Genomic DNA, 6528 nt, shown 5'->3' with positions numbered 1-6528 from the left:
TCACAGTCTAATCATATTTTTTTCCCTTTCTTCTCCCCCCAGTTTGGGGTCTCTTTTGATTTGGTTAGTATATATTTTTCTGGGGCCATTGTTACCCTTTTAACATTTTGTTTTCTCATTCATCTATTCTTCTCTGGACAAAATGACAAGGCAGAAAATCTCAACTAAAAAAAAAAAAAAAAAAAAAAAAAAGAACAAGAGGCAGTACCGACTGCTAGGGACCTAATGAATACGGACATTAGTAAGATGCCAGAACTAGAGTTCAGAATGATGATTATAAAGATACTAGCTGGGCTTGAAAAAAAAGCATAGAAAATACAAGAGAATCCCTTTCTGGAGAAACAAAAGAATAAAAATTTAACCAAGTTGAAATAAAAAATATATTAATGAGGTGCAATAAGAATAGAGGCTCTTACTGCTAGGATAAACGAGGAAGAAGAGAGAACTAGTGATATAGGAAACCAAATTATGGAGAATAAAGAAGCTGAGAAAAAGAGAGATAAACAAGTATTGGACCACAGGGGGAGAATTCAAGAGATAAGTGATACTATAAGATGAAACAATATTAGAATAATTGAGATCATAGAAGAAGAAGAAAGAGAGAGAGGGGCAGAAGGTATATTGAAGCAAATTATAGTAGAGAACTTCCCTAATTTGGGGAAGGAAACAAGGATCACAATCCAGGAGGCACAGAGAACCCCTCTCAAAATCAATAAAAATAGGTCAACGCCCTACTTAATATCATTTAATAGTAAAACTTACAAGTCTCAGAGACAAAGAAAAAATCCTAAAAGCAGCTCAGGACAAGAGGTCTGTAACCTACAATGGTAGAAATATTAGATTGGCAGCAGACCTATCCACAGAGACCTGGCAGGTCAGAAAGGACTGGCGTGATATATTCAGAGCACTACATGGAAAAATATGCAGTCAAGAATACTATATCCAGCTAGGTTGTCATTGAAAATAGAAGGAGAAATAAAAAGCTTCCAGGACAAACAAAAACTAAAAGAATTTACAAACACCAAACCAGCCCTACAGGAAATATTGAAAGTGGTCCTCTAAGCAAAGAGAGAGCCTAAAAGAAACAGACCAGAAAGGAACAGAGACAATATACAGTAACAGTCACCTTACAGGCAATACAGTGGCATTAAATTCATATCTTTCTATAATTACTCTGAAAGTAAATGGGCTAAATGCCCCAAACAAAAGACACAGGGTATCAGAATGGATAAGAAAAACAAGACACATCAATATGCTGTCTACAAGAAACTCATTTGAGACCCAAAGACACCTCCAGATTTAAAGTGAGAGGGTGGAAAACCATTTACCATGCTAATGGACATCAAAAGAAAGCTGGGGTGGCAATCCTTATATCAGACAAATTAGATTTTAAGCCAAAGACTATAATAAGAGATAGGAAGGACACTATATTATACTTAAAGGGTCTGTCCAACAAGAAGATCTAACAATTTTAAATATCTATGCCCCTAACGTGCAAGCAGCCAATTATATAAACCAATTAATAATAAAATCAAAGAAAAAAAAAAAATAAATAAAATCAAAGAAACACTTCAACAATAATACAATAATAGTAGGGGACTTCAACACCCCCGTCACTGAAATGGGCAGATCATCTAATTAAAAGATCAAGGAAATAAAGGCTTTAAATGACATACTGGACTAGATGGACATCACAGATATATTCAGAACATTCCATCCCAAAGCAACAGAACACATATTCTTCTGTCATGCACATGGAACATTCTCCAGAATCGATCACATCCTGGGTCATAAATCAGGTCTCAATTGGTACCAAAAGTTTGGTATCATTCCCTGCATATTTTCAGACCATAATGCTTTGAACCTAGAACTCAACCACAAGAGGAAAGTTGGAAGAAACTCAAATACAAGGAGACCAAAGAGCATCCGACTAAAGAATGAATGGGTCAACTAGGAAATTAAAGAAGAATTTTAAAAATTCATGGAAAAAAATGAAAATGAAAACAACTGTTCAAAATCTTTGGGATGCAGGAAAAGCAGTCCTAAGAAGGAAGCATATAGTAATATAGGCCTATCCCAAGAAGCACAAAAAGTCTCAAATACACAACCTAACTTTACATATAAAGAAGCTACAAAAAGAACAACAAAGCCTAAAGCCAGCAGGACAGAAATAATAAAGATTAGAGCAGAAATAAATTAGCAATAATCGCGCCTCGGATAAACTTCATTGGCTATGATACTGCCACTGCGCAAAGCTAGAGCAGAAATAAATGATACAGAAACAAATGAAAAACAGTAGAACAGATTAATAAAACCAGCTCTTTCGAAAAATTAATAAAATTGTTAAAACCCCTAGCTAGACTTATCAAAAGGAAAACAGAAAGGACCAAAATAAATAAAATAACAAGAAAGGAGACATAACAACCAACTTCACAGAAATATAATTATAAGAGAATATTATGAAAAATTACATGCCAACAAATTGGACAAACTGGAAGGGATAAAGCCCTGGAAAGATAAATTACCAAACTGAAACAGGAAAAAATAGAAACCTTGAACAGACCAATAACCAGCAAAGAAATTGAATTAGTAATCACAAAACTCCCAATAAGTAAGTCTAGCTCTGGATGACTTCACAGGTTTTCAAAAAAACAGAAATGCAAGGAAAACTTCCAAATTCATTCTATCAGGCCACTATTACCCTGATATGAAAACCAGATAAAAACACCACAAAAAAAGATAAATACAGGCCAGTATCTCTGATGAACATAGATGCAAAAATCCTCAACAAGATACTAACAAGCCAAAGGCAACAATACATTAAAACAATTATATACCACAATCAAATGGGAATTATTCCCATGAGGAAATGGTGCTCATTATTCACAAATCAAGCAATGCTATATACCACATTAATAAAAGAAATGATAAGCACCATATGATCATTTCAAATGATGCTGAAAAAGCATTTGATGAAGTACAGCATCCATTCATGATAAAAAAAAACCCTCTACAGAGGAGGTTTAGAGGGAACATACATCAAAATCCTAAAGCCATCTATGAAAAACTCAAGCTAGTATTATCCTAAATTGTGCAAAAACTGAGAGCTGTTCTTTGACAGTCAGGAAGGAGACAGGGATGTCTAACTCTCACCAGTTATTTAACATTGTATCAGCCACAGCAGTCAGGTTACAAAATTATCATATGCCTTCATTTATTTGTGGAACATAGGAATAATATGGAGGACATTAGGAGAAGGAAAGGAAAAGTGAAGTGGGGGAAATCGGAGGGGGAGATGAACCATGACAGACTGTGGACTCTGAGAAACAAACTGAGGGGTTTGGAAGGAAGGTGGGTGAGGGATAGGTGAGTCTGGTGGTGGGTGTTAAGGAGGGCACGTATTGCATGGAGCACTGGGTGTGGTGCATAAACAATGAATCTTGAAACCCTGAAAAAATAAAATTAAATTTTAAAAAAAGAAAAGGCATCCATACTATTTCAAATGACATGATACTATATAATGAAAACACTAAAGACTTGACCAAAAACCTGCTAGAAGTGATACATGAATTCAGTATAGTTTCAGGATACAAAATCAAATTACAGAAATCTGTTGCACTTCTATACAGCAATAATGAAGCAGCATAAGGAAAAATTAAGGAATCATTTCCATTTATAATTGCATCCAAAACCATAAGATACCTAGGAATTAACCTAACCAAAGAGGTTAAATATCTGTACTCTGAAAACTATAAAACACTGAGGAAAGAAATTGAAGATGACATGAAGAAATGGAAAGACATTCCATGCTCATGGATTAGAAAAACAAATATTGTTAAAATGTCTATACTACCCAAAGCAATCTACACATTTAATGCAATTCCATCAAAATACCACCAGCATTTTTCACAGAGTTAGAAGAAACTGCTAAAATTTATGGAACTACAAAAGATCCCAAATAGTCAAAGTAACCTTGGGGGGGGGGGAGAAAAATAAAAGGAAAAAAAAAGAAAAGAAAAGAAGAAAAGCAACACTATTCTAGACTTCAAATTATATTACAAAGCTACAGTAATCAAAACAGTATGGTACTTGCAAAAAAAAAAAAAAAAAAGACAAAGATCAATAGAACAGAATAGAAATCCCAGAAATGAACCCACAACTATATCATCAATTAACTTTCAACAAAGGAGGAAAGGATATCCAATGGGAAAAAGAATGTCTCTTCATCAAATGGTATTGGGAATACTGGACAGCCACATGCATAAGAATGAATCTGGACCACTTTCTTACACCAAACACAAAAATTAACTCAAATGGATTAAAGACCTAAATGTGAGATAGGAAACCATTAAAATCCCAGAGAAGAACATGGGCAGTAACCTCTGATATTGGCTATAGCAACTTCTAGATATGTGTCCTGAAGCAAGTGAATTGAAAGCAAAAATAATCTATGGGGACCTCATCAAAATAAAATGCTTCTGCACAGTGAAGGAAACAACAAAACTAAAAGGCATCCTATGGAGTGGGAGAAGATATCTGATAAAGGGTTAGTATTCAAAATATATAAAGAGCTTATAAAACTCAACACACAAAAATGAAAAATCCAATTAAAAACAGGTAGAAGACATGAATAGACATTTTTCCATAGAAGATATACAGATGGCCAACGGACACATGAAAAGTTGCTCAACGTTTTCCTCATGCATGAGCAAAGTGATAGTTTTCGCTTAATTGGAAATTTACTGCTATTTGGAAATAAACTTCAAATTCTTGGGTGTGCTCATTTCCAATCACAGTGAAGTGGTGAGGTATTTTTTTTTGGCTGTCTGTTAGATATATTCCAAATATTTTAAAATAAGCGTGTATTCTGAAATAAAATAAAATAAAATAAAATAAAATAAAATAAAATGAATATAGCAAATATTATGAAAATATTAAGTGGTACTTACTGATAGATGCCTCCAAAGCACTCTAAGTTTTTATTTCAGAAGATATCCCATACGTTAGCCCTGTTCTAGTCTGGCTCCCTACATTAAGATCCACCCCTCCCTCCCACACACCCCCTATCCTCCAGTCTACTCAATCTTCTGTCTTTTCTTTTTCTTTTATTTCTTTTTATTTGCATTTTACAGAAGCAAAAACTAAAAATTAAAGGGGTAGGAGAAAAAATATTGGCTCTGAAGTATATGAAGATTCCAACAAACTTAAATTCTGTTTGCTATAGATTAAAACTATACAAATGCCTTTTTCAACTGTGCATATTCCTTTAGATGACACCAAGCTAGGGTCAGAATTTAGAATACAGGATTTTACTTAGCTTCTTCAGAAAAGGGCACATTCTGAGTTGAAGTCATTTTAACGCATAAACATATCCATATTTTTAGATATATTGGTGGTGGCTTTATATATTATATTAAATTTAAAACATTTTGGTAGAGCAGACAATGCATGCAGTTTGAAATCTTAGAATCTGGCAGGTCTTGCCATATATAATTCACTACCTAGATTGTAACAAAATAGTATGTTAACACTAATAAGATTTTTAAAAAATTTTCTGATAACATCTGGAAATGACAAAAACCTCAAATTAAGAGTATGTATACTTTGATTAATCATTTAGACTTTGGGTTCCCAAACTGGATAACACTGCCACCTTGTGGCAAACACTTATTATGGAGCGTTTTGTTTAAATATTAAAAAACCACCTAGTTTTTCCCTGATGGTATTACACCTACAGTGTGAAGATACTTGCATGGCTGATGGAGGCAGTCTCATTCTGTATTCCAAAGATGGGACAATTTGTGTTAATAAGTAACTGAGCAGGAATATGCATTCTTGGTGTGTTCTCTTAAAATCAAAATTGAGTAATATTCAAACCAAACATTCTTTAAAAAAGAAAATGAAAACCTACATGACTTTCAAGAGATGTAAATGTTTATGAGACAAAATACAAAAGAAACTATTTAACAGATATAGGTCACTAAACAAATTTCTGGTTTTATCCCTTTAAGGGATCAACTGGACATATGTCTCCTCTAAAATAGTAGAAAAAAAAAGTCAAACATCCCCATGATAAATTATGCAAATGGTCTGATTTTGTAAAGCAAACAGCAAAGTTCCTTCACCCCTTTCATGGCATTTCAGAAAAACCAAAATGGTAACTGGGTTTTCCAAATTTTGTCTGAACTTTTCATTGTGTAACTTGAGTCAAATTATCTAACCTCTCTGTTTTTCTACCTGAAACAATGGTCATAATAATATCATCCATGTCACTGGACTTTGTGAGGATTAAATGAATTACTGCAAGTAAATTGTTCCTTAAAATCATGCCTAACATCACAGGAATCATTCATAAAATTTTGCATCTCATTATTATTACAAATGGGTTGAGATCAAATTACCTACATATAATGTGTCAGGTTTATCATAATTTTGTGATGTGACTTATTTGCCTGTCATTATATGAAAATGGGCTCTCTAGTTTCCATTTACAGCCAGTATATGCCAAATGGTGATTGTGCCTCCACG

The 6528-nt window shown here is 33.8% G+C and overlaps 1 pseudogene; it reads right to left on the bottom strand.

Moving 5' to 3' along the window:
- Positions 1-2149: 2149 nt before the first annotated feature.
- On the bottom strand, positions 2150-2257 carry LOC116583734 (annotated as a pseudogene).
- Between the last annotated feature and the right edge of the window lie 4271 nt (positions 2258-6528).

The sequence above is a fragment of the Mustela erminea genome, chromosome X, assembly GCF_009829155.1.
Source record: "Mustela erminea isolate mMusErm1 chromosome X, mMusErm1.Pri, whole genome shotgun sequence".
NCBI lineage: Eukaryota > Metazoa > Chordata > Mammalia > Carnivora > Mustelidae > Mustela > Mustela erminea.
The sequence above is the reverse complement of the archived record's forward strand: the minus strand, read 5'-3'. Positions and strand labels throughout refer to the sequence as shown.